Source organism: Atractosteus spatula, chromosome 7, assembly GCF_055471065.1.
Source record: "Atractosteus spatula isolate fAtrSpa1 chromosome 7, fAtrSpa1.hap1, whole genome shotgun sequence".
NCBI lineage: Eukaryota > Metazoa > Chordata > Actinopteri > Semionotiformes > Lepisosteidae > Atractosteus > Atractosteus spatula.
Window position 1 is genome coordinate 57,363,959 of NC_142712.1, and position 12,771 is coordinate 57,376,729.

The 12,771-nt window shown below is 41.1% G+C and overlaps 1 protein-coding gene across 7 annotated transcripts in view; it reads left to right on the forward strand.

Annotated features, from left to right (window-relative positions):
* LOC148831487 (A-kinase anchor protein 13-like) overlaps positions 1-12,771 on the forward strand; it is a 119,237-nt gene that overhangs the window by 62,974 nt on the left and 43,492 nt on the right. The gene's annotated exons all lie outside the window — the stretch shown is intronic.

Sequence of the window (12,771 nt, forward strand, 5' to 3'; positions counted from 1 at the left end):
CATGACTTGTTCCTCTACAGCTCTCCACTTCAATATCTAAATATTAGCTTAAATGCCACTTTCAGACATGCTTGGGCTATTTATAGCTGTGAATTTCTCATGCAGAAGGAACTGGTGGGGGGGGGGAATCTTGAGTACAAAATTGCTTTGTGCTGAAAAATCTTGAATTGTTCTAAATTGTCACCAGTGTTTCAGAGATTTTAGGGAAGTGGCAGTGGAGTCTGTGCAAATCTGCTAGGTCGTGCTCAGTCTTTCCATGACTATAACATGTTCAGTCCTGATGCAGGCGGCCAACATAAGCTGCTATATAAGCATCAAGAAGTCTTAATCATGGGAGCCTTCCAAATAAATCATATTATTGATTCTTTTTTGGTATCCTGTGGTATGAGAGTGTATCTGCATTTTTTGTTGAATCTTTCACTGAATCGAATGTAGTTTTCATTTGGTGATCCTGTATTGTCTGGTTTTTGGGCCCCTCAGGCACCCCCTGGTGTCTGATATGTAGTACAGCAGTCTTCAGGTCTTTTATCATAGCCTCTCCTAGTAGTCCTAGACTGTCCCACACCTGAAGAAGGCTCCACAGCCGAAGCATTGTTTCTTTTCCTCTCTTTTTCAGCAGGGAATAAACCTTTACTGGTTCCTTTGCTGCCGACGCATGCTGACGCAGCTGCCTACTTGTCCTTGACAGTTATCTGTTACTTCTGTCCCAGCTGTTTATATTATTATATTGTTTATTTAATACAACTTCACCTGGCCATTCTAGTTTTTTATTTAGAAGATAATCGCATCATTTCACTCATCATTAGAAAAGCCTAAAAAGATGTACTTTACATTTCTGATATGTAACCCAAGGGGCTTTCTACTGCACACTCCAGCTGCACAAAGAGCCGTTCTTTGAAGTGCACACAGTCTTGTTTCATTCAGGCAACAACAGGCTGGTCTAGCAAATCAAAGAGCTCAGTCTGAGACCGTGGTTTTTTCCCCTTGTGAATGGCGTTGGACAGAAGTGATGAACACCACTGGAATCAGTGTGATTCCACCAGGATGGGTGTGCGTATTCTTGACAAGTGGTGGCTCTGGATATCTGTTCATTTCGGCAAAGCTGATGACTGGGATGCAGAACCACCGAGTTGATGAGAAGGCGACCAGAGGATGAAAGGTGTGCCTCTCACCGCTCTGCTGCCCTCGTGCATGGATTCTTTCTCAGAAGATCATTGCGAGCCGATGGGGGATCTGCTTCAGATCAAGCTGCTGGGCGTGTCCTTCTCCAGTCGATCCAGGCTGGTTCTTAAAGCTCACCTGCTGCCACATGACCACCTGGAGGCCAGCCGGCGTTTACCTGTGGAGCACCATTACGGTGCAGAAGCACATGGAGGGGGCTGGAAAAGGAAACAAGACAGAATTTCTGAAGCAAAAAGAATGTCACTGGATCCCACCTCCCCCGTGGTACACGCACTCAAGCACAGCGCTTGTAACAGGAGGCAGCCCTCCAGCGCCTGCCTCGCAGTGGGCGAGCAGTCCTGCGTAGGGGGAATACACGGGAAAGGGGACATGAGCACTTAAGCTAGTTTCCAGAGAAACCAGGAGGGTTGTAAGTTTTCCCAGTGTGTGTGGTTTAGGATGGGTGCCATCATGCTGCACAGTTTCTCAGAGAGGATGAGTGAATCATTGAGGTCTCTAGCAAGACGTAAAGCAAAGAAACAGAGAGGGCCTTCATTGCTGTGCTCCCAGGGTGGAGTTGGACAGTGCTACAAAGAACGTTCATGCTTTTTGCTTCGAGTTTGGTGTTAGAAGTCTTAACATGGGGAAAGCCCAATAGAGAATCAAGATGTGAGAGGGTTTTAAGGGTTTCATTTTATCTGTCGAAGGTTCTTTCTGGTATTTCTCAGCTCTTTAGAACTTAGACTGATGTTCTAATTGTAATTTGTCATTATTTTTTATTTCCTGAATGCCATGTGCCTATTGTGTGGGAGGGCGAGGTTTTTCCTGTTAAATATAATCTAGCAAGGCTTAAGAAAAGTAATGAGAACCATTGTTTGCTATCAAAGATGTAATATTTCACAACAGTATTTGCTGTATTTCTACAAATTATGTTGGCAGTGTTCTTCTGTACATCTGAAGTATTTCAAGTTAATCCCTCTTATCCTACTGAAGGTTAAGTTTGAAAATCGGGTGTAAATTTAGAAAAATAAAACTCCAGTTTTCTTTAAAAACCTTCTGTTTTGATTTCCCACTCTATTGTGCTTGTTAAGTTAATACATCAGTAATGTAGATCCTTTGCTGCAACAAGTCTTAACTCAGTATTTTTCATACTTTTATTTTAGTAACTGTGTATTATTTTTAGAGTCTTCCTGAGTATTTGGTCTCTGGAAATAGCAACGTTTTTTTTGTTAGCAACGGGCTTTTAGCAAAAGGAAACGTGGGACTGTTTGCACTGGGACAGGGCAGGGAGGGGGGCTAGGGGTGGGCCGAGTCTCAATAAAAACAGGAAGCCATGTGGCCGGTATGTGTGCGTGTTGAGAGCATGTGTGTCTCTGTCTGTGTTGCGTGCTTTTAAGAGAGGAATGTTGAAGGAACGAAGCAGTTAGCCTGTCACAGGTCCAGAGCACGTGATAGACTATTTTACAGATTCAGTTGAACAACATGGAAAGAGTTTGTAATTATGCCTGGAAATTAGCATTTTTGTTAGTAGATCTGAAACTATTTAACTAGTACAAAAGTTTAAATGGTACCAAACTATGTAACTGCACTTTGTGTGATGTTATTTTTTCCACTGCATTTTTGGGAGTGAAATCCATTCTCAGTTAGTAGCAGCTAAGGACGTGCTTTTCATTGATACTGAATACTATTCAGGAATGTTTGGATCACAGTTAACAGTAAAAGAAAATGACCACAGAAGGTTTGTTTTCCCCCTGCAGATGTAAGATGTTAAACAAATGCAGAAGAAAAGTGGCTTTGGTCAAAAAGCCAGGTCTTTTTTTTTCAAACTGGCTAAACAGTTTGGCTCAGACTCATGTTTTCCAAAGTTTTAAATTACCTTCCATTCTGCTGCCTAACAATTTTAATTTGAGGGCCTTCTCATTGTATAATCACTTTTTTCCATTCTTACTGCTGGTGAAAAAAAAAAACGGCCTAGGAACTCATGGTAGCATCTGCTTTGAGTTGCGGTGTTCAGATGAATCTTCCACTGCTTGTCATGTGCGACACAGAGGAACTGCCCAGCCAGGGGAAGTGAAAGCTGGCCATTTCTATTCAGCTTAAATGTCACACAAGATTTTTGCCCTTGTGTGACTATTTTAAATTTTAGCATTGAAAGAAAGAGTCCAAGAACAACCTTGTAAAGTACAGCTCTTCCGTGTTACACCTTGGAGCTGGTGATAAGCAGGGGTGATATTATAAAGGAGACTGCACTGATGCAATGTGAGGCTGACGTTTTGCGTGTAAAGGGAGAAGATTCACCTGAGGAGTGTTAGACTGATTTTCTTCATCTGCGTAAGTTGCTACAACTATTCCAAAAGCAGTGAAAGAAAAATGAGTAGACGTATATAAACACCTAGGACTCACCAAGACCCACTATGCTCCTAGACTCATGTACCTGAAGTAGCATTAGGTAGTCAAAGAGTTTGGAGTTTCTGAAACTGTTCATTTAGTTATTTTCTACATACTCCTTATGATAAATCGGACATCAGACAAAGGTCTTAAGGAGCTGTAAGGCTAAACATTTGGTCTACTTTTACAAAAAGAGTAGCAAATATGTATTGGCTCTGGAGACTAAACGTTTCGGGAAGTCATCCTGTTCGGAAATCTGTTTTGCAAAACCTTTTAATACTTTTCTAAAAAGAACTATCTTCCAAAGCTGTGATTTTACCTTGAAAGTCTTTCACCTCCAAAGAAAAAAAACAAGGAGAGAGAAAGAAATCCCAGCCCAGTCATAAGTATCCTTCCGTCAGAGTGGTAATCTTGCTTCCGGCATCGTCGCACGATGCCTGCTGAGGCCCGAGCAGAATACAGCCGCTCTGCGTGTTGTCATTCGCCGAGCATCGGAGCGCTGTCACATGCATGGCTGCGTTATCAGTCTGTCGCACTAGATGGATTTTCCTGCTGCTCAGGAACTGAGCTCATAGCAGTGATTCACAGGGAGCCTGAGAGCGAGTATGTGTGACAGAGAGAGATGAAGAAAGGGGGAGTGTGTGCATGACAGGGAGAGAGAGAGAGGAAGAGGGAGAGCAAGAAGAGGGTTGGTTTTCCACACAGATGTGAAAAATTGAAAGCCGCTCATTTTTCCTAAGCTTTGCCGAGGACTCTACAAGCCTGGACTTAATGTTGGAATCTGCCGGGATTTTAGTTTTTTTGCACTACTACCACTTTATCTGGGAAAAATGTATGAACGACACAGGCGGAGGTACAGTTTGTGTGAGATTTCCAAAGGGGAGAGAGCTGTGGATGTTGTGTTGCTAAAGGTATGAATCTGCTCCTTGTCTCTGTCTGAGCTCTTCACTGTCTCTGGACTAAATTGTAGGCATCTTAACTTTTTAAAGCTTTGTTAATAGCAGAATTATGTGCAGTAACTTGCATTATTTTTGTTAGGTGAGATATTTACAAAGCCTTTCTTAGATCAGTCTTGGACAAAATTGAGCTACAGTAATTAAAACTTTTTAAGACTTTAAATCATGAGACTGACAATTCTTAAATATCTCATTTTAACATATGAGTTTTGACCTAGCTGTGCGCGGAGCTCAATGTGTTATTTTTCGGTGCTGCTCTGTAGCAGGGTGGTGAGCATCAGTACTTTGCCCTCGACTGTGCGGCCAGGGTGGAGTTTGTTGTTGCTAATAGGAGCCTGCCATCCCTTTTCATCTCGGGTGATGTTTTTGGATTTCAGATTTCCCCCTCTACAGAGTGTTTTCTTTATTAAATGATGTTTTTGCAATAGCCATCTTCTGTAGCTTACTTTAGCCAGGCAAAAAACGATCAATTTCTGATGCCAGCGTTGACAACTTTACTACACTTAAAATGATTGGAATAACTGCCCCCTGCTATCATGCTTTTAAACTGTTGAAATGGTTGTTCCCACACATTATCTAGACAGACAGAAAGGAATTTTATTTTGAATATCTGCATCAAAAAGTTGTACCTGTAGAAGCACACTGTACAGGGAACCTGGTCTGCACAGTAGTGTCATAGCTACTGCTGAAATACATTACAACCTGTGCATTTCTTTTATAGTTCTTCATGAAATCTCATCTTTCTTTCTGCATGGTTTTCAGCTGAAAAGAAATCACCTCTATTCAAAGCCAGTGAAAGAGCTGCGCTGGCGTCGGGTTTGATGTTAAATTAGGGAATGACAAAGGGTGTTAATTAGACTAGCTGATAAGCAGTCATGGCAGTTTTTAGTTTGGCAGCCAGCCTTGGAGACAAACAGCTGCATCACAGTGAGGCCAGTGATGCTGGTTTTAGTTGTCACACACATTTGTTCTAAAAGACACTGAACAACTAAAATTGCAAGAATTATCTAACCTCTTGCTGGTTTCCACCATTTTCCTGTTATCTTTGACTAACACCAAGTTCGTGGCCCAGAACATTTTTCTGCACTCTTTTTCTGAACCTTGATACCTCTAACGCTTTGAGCATCGTTGCCTTCCTTGAAAAATAATTACCAGAATAATCGAGGCAATATCTGAGGTTTCTCGCCGTCTCGCTTGATGAAACTTCTTGGCAAGTCAAGAGGAGGTGAAAAGGAACTTTCAGCGTGTATATCTGAAGCGTAAAGACAGTTACGGTGAATTGTACACCTTTCTGCCAAAGAACACGGAGTGTCTGTCCAAGAGGTGAATTTAAGTGCAATAAAACAGACCGGAGGATTGATGATAACCCCGAGGACTGTCTGGGGAGCACTCCCTCTTTTGTTGCCTTCTTGGGGACTGTGAGAATGTGGATTCTGGCACTGCCAGGACTGAGGACTGGGCTTAAAATAGGCGCTAGGAACTGTGGCAAAACACAATTTATTCAGCCAGGACTGTGACATATCAGTAGCACTGTTCATCAGACAGTCTTTCCTCTCCCTCCCCACCTTGCTCATATACGCGCTGCGAAATTGAAACTCGCTGGTCTGCAGTTTGCAGATCCCGGTGTGGATGAGCCCAGTGGCGGTCTGGGAAACTTGCTCCATTCCTAACGGTTTCCTTTGGCTGTCGGCCTGGGTAGTCTGATGGAAATGGGCAGCCCGCCAAGTGACTTCACAGCACAGCACGCCTTTGAAATCCTAATTCTCACACTTGTACCAGGGTTTGAGTCCTGCAATGTTTTGAAGCCAAGAAAACAAACATTTCTTAAATGGTTTCTAGGACCCTAGCAACTGTAACATTCCTTGGGGAAACGGCGCCTATTTATAGACGTCAGTTAAAATTGATCAATCTTGCGTTTTTAGGCATTTGTTTTTGTACGCGTCTTTGTGCCTGCCTTGGCTCAGGGACCTGCCTTCTCCAGTCTTTCTAAGGTTGTGCTTTGTTTTTTCTGAAGTGATGCCAGGCATAGGTAAAAAATACCTGACGTTCACCCTTTGCACAAATCTATATATATATACGGGTTGTTCCTGCCCTCCCCAGTTGTTTCTTTTGAGCTGATGCACCATTTGAAAAACCATTCAATTAATAATAGCAGTGGGTGGGGGGAGAGACGTCTGCTGGTTGTTCTCCATTCCAGTGTTGACTGGGAGCCCAGCGAGAGTCTGGCCTAGTTGTTTAGTCTCATTGCTTCCATCTTGATGTCTTTTCGCCAAGCATTTTCGGCAGGTCTCCCCACGCAGACCATCGCTGAAAGAGCGCGGAGCGTCTGCCGCTCTTCAGGCCCCCTGCTTCCATCTTTTTTTTCCACAGAACACTAAGAAAGTGGAAACCTTGAGGATTTAGTTTTTATGACTTGACAAATAGATCCTGTTTGTTTGCCTCAAACCCCTGCAGTATACATGCAGTGATCTTGAAAGGCAAATCACTTTTATGTATCTGCTTTGGATTTGCAGCAGACAGATAAGACATCCATTGCAGTGCCAATAGATAAATATTTTTTTTCAACCTGCAGGTTTTTATATAGTTTGGTAAAAACCAATTATGCGACCCTTGCATGCTTTTGCATGTTAAGTGAAACATTTTTTCAGAATGTACCTCATGGAAATCCATTCAGATTGGCATCAGAATGAGGCTGTGATGATTTAAATGCAATGGAAGAAGTTTAAGACCAAAAGTATCCAGTTCAGTCCTTTGCAAGGCTAGATGAACATTTTCCATATTGGAGATGGTTCGAGATTCCCAGTAAGTGTAAAATGAGCGTAACCACCCCTGTATCGAATCAGCTCTTGGCATCACTTGGTCACAGTTCACACCAGCTTGCATGTTTATCAGTGTCTTGGGAAAATGTGCAATATATTTGACAGTTGTTAATCTTTTTCCCACAATGTTATAAACTGTCATCAAGTCAGAGTGATTTTAAGCATATTACCTAAAATAACTCTAGCTGATCTAGCGGATCTAGCTGCTATAGTCTTTTCTGTTTCTTTGTTAAGTTTGAGAATTGGGTAAATGCTCGTTCCATTTACAACCAGTGGAATCAAAAGTTAATTGCTTGGTTTTTCTTAACTCTATAGTTGCACCATCACGCTCTCTGTAGATCAGGCAATCTGGTAAGAAGTAAGAGAGATTCTTTTCGGACTGTGGCATTTAGGTTCTCCATTTGTTCCTCACTGTTGGGTGTCTGTGTGATTACAGTGGTTTTCACAAATACAAAGAACATAACAGGCTCCTTAAAGGAAGAGCCAGGTGTTCACAGCTGACTTTTCTATACAATATGCAGACCTGTTTGTGCTGTATTTTGTGGAATGGGGGGAAAAAGCTTTTGTTTGGTCATTGAGTGGTTTTGCACTCCTTCAGGGAGAGCAGGTTGTGGCTGTGGCTGCAGTGTGATGTGTGACTGGGGTGCCCGCCCACTCTCTGGGAAGATATTGGGGCCGCTGTGCCGGACAACACAGACTGCTGTGTTCCCCATCCGCCCAGCATGCTTGCAGACACAGAGCCAGCTCAGTAGTACAGTGGGAAGGACCATGAATGCCTCCTTGTGTTGTGTTAATTGCTTTAAAACTGTACAGAGCCCTCCTTTGGACCCTCCAGGGGCATCTGGACAATTCACCACAGGCTGGGGAAATATTAACTGTTTTCATGCACATGAACACCGATCCTATCAACTAGTGTCCTATCGGGATGGGACTTGTTGGATAATTCCTCCTTTTTAAAACTTTTGTGTGAAGTGATTGGTACACGTAAGAACTAAGGGTCTTGCCAGACTTTTCACAGTACCCTGAGGTCTTGATTGTTAAAAGTAAGTAAGATACTGTGCCAAGAAAAACACACCTCTTCCTGTAAAGGAAATTCCATATATATGTATTTGTGTGTATATCTATAAAATGTTTATGCACCTATAGAACAGAAATACTGACATACAGAATATACTGAGGATGTAATATCTTGCTTTGATTCAAATTGGTGTTAATACTATGTTAATACTAAAGTTTTGCATATTGTTTAGATTTTAAATCCAGAATATACCTTACATATATATAGTATATAATCCATGATGGACTACTTTTATTTAAAAAAAGCTTTGTATGTTTAAAGCAAATGCTTAAAACTATCCTATTCCTTGAGAAAGAGTCCAGCAGATCTAGTTTGGTAGTGTAATGTTTTTTTCAGTCTCTTCTTGAATGATTGTTCCCCTGCTTTTCAGAGCTAGTCTTAAAGTATCTGTGCCAGCTGTCTAGTTCTGTTACGATGTGATATTTTTTGCAGCAGGTTTGTTTCTGTGATTTTGTGAACATTTTCTTGTGGACCTTGGTCAGAAGAGCTGATGTAGGAAAAGTCATTTTTTTCCTTACCGCAAAGTGGAGTTGTGCAGGAGGGCAGACAGCCTAGTCCAATCTTCACGTTACTTTCACAGCTGTCGAAGCTGGTTTCGAGCTGCCTCTCATGAAGGAGGTCTTCTTGGCCTTATTTCCGATGCTTCTATCCAGCTGGGCAGTCAGCCCTGCTGGAGACATTTCGTATCTTGTACCCAACCATGTTGTGTTGAATGGAGAAGCGTCTTAAGATCATAAGAAAAGTAACAAATGAGAGGAGCCCATAATAGCTCCTTTGGTAGTTAGTCTTCATGTGCTGTTTGGAGGAAGATCTTGTCTTGAAACTCGAAGGAAATACCAGACAACAATAATATGGTATGAATACTACGTGCAAAAGGAAGAGAAAAGGACGCATCTTATTTGGTATTTAATAGCTAATTAATCAGAGGTTCTCATCCTACATATTGGATGTCGGTGCCATGAGAGGGAGTCATTTCCAAAAAACTTCTGCTTCTGGATAATTTCCCTTTTTTTTCCCCAAGAGGATGCACCGTTAAAATGTCTACAGGTTCTAGTGCTGGCAGGAGTGATGGCTACATTGACAGTCTCTTGGCATTCATTAGCAACAGTGCTGGCGTTTGTCATTTATTCCCCTTTATGCTGTAATTCTGCATTTCCTGTGTTTATACTGTAGTAGAGTAACAACAGACATTTCAATTGAGCGATACGCGGTCAGGCAATCTGTCCAAAAAATGCTTTGAGTGGAATATATGAAAATATACTTCTGTACTGCAATGCAATTAACAGTAAATGAATCTTAATAAATTCAAAAGGCACTACCAGCAGAACTCAATGGGTCATTCCAGCACAAGTACTGTTTGCTCAGGTAAATTTGAGTGCTTTGAAGTATTCAACCCGTCCTTGCCCTAACTCTAAAATATCCCTACAGCTCTATGCCAGTGTACTTTATCTGGGCACATATCTTTGATAATCACGCCAAAATTGACTCTGTGTGGACCATTGTTTCAGCTTTAGATCTGAATGTCAATGTTTGCACATTCACTTCCAGCACAGAAAGATCAGACTTGTATACCTGCTGTATAGAGTCTCCCATGTTATTTACACTAGGGTGGTGTTATTGGTGTAACTGCATTGGTTCAGTGCTTTGCTACCTGAAAATAGTTTCCTGTAAACCCTGAATATTCTGACCTTTTGGTCTCATGAAGGAGACACATGGATGCAGAAATGCCATTTTGTTTCTGTTTAATCTTGCCAGCGCTTCTGCGAATTCAGATGACCTTTAAAAAGGCTCATGCTGCTTGTTTGTAACGGGTGTTGTAAAATGTTTTTTTTTCCACAGAAAATAACTTTTTTTGTTCATGTTATTGAGTTTTATCCTGCTTCAGTAGAAACTAGAGGTTGGACAGTGGTAGCTCTGCAATTGCACTGTAAGCAGAGCTGCGGGCAGGTTTTAATTGGCTCATTTCCTGCCTGGGAAACAACTTACAGACTTTTTTTTGTTGAGATCCAGAGTTTTCATTTTGAAAGGAGTCGGCCTTTTAAGAACTGAAAGCACTGTGTGTTAAATTTGCAGCCCAGACTTTATTTAGCATGTAAAAATTCCAGATATGAAAGATACAGTTGCGTAATCTTAGAAAACTCTTAAATTAAACAAAGCTTAATATTTTTGTTGTTGCTTTATTGCAGATTGGATCATTTTTTTTTATATTGCTGGATTAAGTCTGGTCAGTATAATTGAGCAGTGGCTGCAGATCTCTGTCTGTGGTCAATACGGGCATGGCTGTCCCTGAGAACTAGACGAGAGAGTCTGGCTCCAGCACCACAGCTGCAGGGGGGCAGGTATCTGAATATTAACATGCAGAAGTGTGGGTTCGCAATCTGAGTAGTTGCAGCTGAGGGGAAGAAATTCTTCATTAATTCTTCATTTCTGTGATAGGCAGACACAATAATAAACAGAATATGAAAATAACCTTTCCCCACATCCTCACCTACCCTTCTCTCAGTGTCACCCTAAATTTCTATCTACCCCTGAAGTAAGTTCAGGCCTGAAATTATTTTTTGTGAAGGTGTGAAGAGCCATATATTGTCATAAAAGTTATTTAATTTCTAGAACATGAAAACATTCAATTCTGGAAGTAATTTAAAAATACTTTGGAAGAGAGTAATTGAAAACAGGTTGTTCTGGATTAATTGTGCACACTGGAAATGGTAATATTGGTTAAATATGTATTGCAATAAATGTCTGTCTTGGATTGTTTTCTGTGTGGCTATCTGGTGATACGTCTCAGTAGCAACATTGAAAGCACTTCTAAAAAATACATGCTTTTGCATTTCTAAATCTTTTGAAAACTGCAGATGAGAATGCAGTTTATAGAAGCAGAGAGGTTTGAAAGCACACGTGGAAGCAGACAAGTCAGTACTGATGTCTGAACTGCATTGCTTCGGGGAGCCATCTGACCTTTCTGCTCTTTCGCGTACACATCCAGCTGTGCACTCTGTGGAATCGGCCCACGCCAGATGTTGGTGCCAAGAGCTGATGCCGAGCTCTGTGTCCACGAACAATCACATCTTGTCCCAGAGCAGAATCGAGCCTCTGTAGACGGGTGTGTGTGATGTGAATTTTCATATCATGAGTTTTGGATAGAAAGCAGCAGCAGTATCTTTCTTGTGAGTGTAGGATAAATGTCACTAAATGAACCCAATCATATGAGCTGTGGGTGTAATGGTCTCTGCTAATAATATTAGGGGAAGGATTCTCCAAGACCGAGCTCGGCATGGGCGTGGGTGGCTACTTGCTTAGCAACTGCAGGCAAATACTACTCTGGATTTCTGCAGACTCTCCCTCCTGGGTCTTAATCATTCACAAATTATTTTTTTATTTAGTCTGTGTGTATCCTTATCTTGTTATCTTTGAGGTCTGCGAACTTCTCTGGATTGTCTGGATAAGCCGCTTTTAACCTTTAAAGCCTTGGCCATCACTTGATTTGGAAAGGAAACTGTTAAACTGGCTGTAATTTACTTTTATTCCGACAATGGGGATGAAATTAACTTCTCAGTTTTCTTTGGTCGGATTTACTGGGAGATAGGCTGGCATGAGATGTATATATCATGCTACAATGAAGGAGTCTGAAATCTATTTCCCTTTCTGATGAAATATGAAATTGAAAATGAAATATGATTGCGTATTTTAGGTAAACTTAATCACTAGCTTTGTCAATTGACATTATAATCCTGCTGCAGCTTGAAATTTAATTTTCCTTTTTACATAACACATGGTTTCCTGTGCAGCGTACACTCTTATTTCAGATGAAGTACAGCAAACCTAAGCTTCAAACCCTAAATAAGTGAAACTGTGTAAAATGTCCTGAAATATTTAATTCCATTGCTTGCTTAAAACGGTACACAGGATTATCATGCCGTATAATCTTAATTCTGTATAAAATTTTTAAATTGCCTAAAAGCAGCAGTCAATTAAAAACTATTAAATACTGGGTAATATAAAGAATAGACTGATGGACAGTATAAATATTTTCTTTTATGTGTTGTTGTCCTGCAAAATGTAAATGTCATTTAGTTAAGATAATTAAAAAGTGTGTATGCTTTGGATATAGCAACTCTGCAGAACTCTTTTCATTACTTAGCTTTTCTGAGTCAGTTTTTAGCGGTCGTCTTTTCCAAACAGCTTTCTGTAAGAGTCAATCAAATCTGGTGTTTACATGCAGACAATTTATCGTCTGCTCTGAATTCCATGTGCATGGAGTGGTAAATCCTGTCACGTAAAAAAAAAACAAAGCAATTTCATCAAAAGCTGTTGCACCATATGTGGCCTTAGGCATTTCGATTTCGAATTCTTGTGCTTTTGTGACATT